The sequence below is a fragment of the Poecilia formosa genome, unplaced genomic scaffold, assembly GCF_000485575.1.
Source record: "Poecilia formosa unplaced genomic scaffold, Poecilia_formosa-5.1.2 Scaffold19, whole genome shotgun sequence".
Lineage (NCBI taxonomy): Eukaryota > Metazoa > Chordata > Actinopteri > Cyprinodontiformes > Poeciliidae > Poecilia > Poecilia formosa.
The window spans coordinates 674,531-675,529 of record NW_006799958.1 but is presented as its reverse complement, the minus strand read 5'-3'; positions in this window follow the sequence as shown (position 1 = coordinate 675,529).

The following is a 999-nucleotide window of genomic DNA, read 5'->3' as shown; positions in this document are numbered from 1 at the left end:
TTTTTTTTTTTTTTTACATAAGAGAAAGAGTTACAAGCCGTCACATGAAGTGCCCCTCAATCACAAAAAAAAGTCCTTATACATTATACGGATGTTAAAATATGACGAATATTTGCTTATAAATTGACATCTGAAATAAAATTATCTGAAAAATCATCTCAATAAACAAAGAAGGTGCTAATATGCATTTTTTTTTTCTTTTTTCTTTTGCCAAAACGATAATGCGACTGGGCGTAATGACATGTGCACAAACAATATACATCAATAATGGTGACATACGAGAGGGCCGCACGAACTGCGCACGTGTGGAAAAACTGTTCCCTGGATTTGGCTTCTTTACTAAAAGTGAGAGCTTTCGGCGTGTGTGTGTGCGTGTTTGTAGGCGTTAGTGTAAAAGCGTGTGGATTTCAAGATACCTTAATCAAAAAAAAAAAAAAAAAAAAAAAAGGTTGCTGTGTCTTTTTACTGGCTTCTGCCCAATAACTGCATTTGGCAGCGCTATGTCGTATAACATCGGTTGGCTCGGTACCTGAAAGCTTTTAAACGGCATCAAGAGCGCTGGAAATAGTTGCAAAAAAAAAGAAAGAAAAAAAAAAAAGACATTTGCCTTTAGGGCTATAAAAATATACTTTTAATTGAATTCCCTGATTGAGGTCAAGTGTGATGTTTTCTGAGAGACATTTCTGCCAGTAACCGCATCTCAAGCGTTAATCTTCTGTGACATAATGTTACAATTTCATAATAACATCTGTATCATGTGCGGTGCTTTGCAAAAAGTTTCCAGACACCTGGAACTCGTTCACATTTCACCACGTTACAACCATAAACTTTAATGTGGTTTTTGTGGGGATTTTCAAAGTAGTGCCGTGATTGTGGAGTGGGAACAACAAAAAAAAAAAAAAAAAAAAAAAGAAAAAAAGATGTGCTTATTTTTTTTCAGTCCCCCTTTACTCTGATACTTCCAAATGAAGAGAAGTGAATTTATAAGCTCTTAAAAAG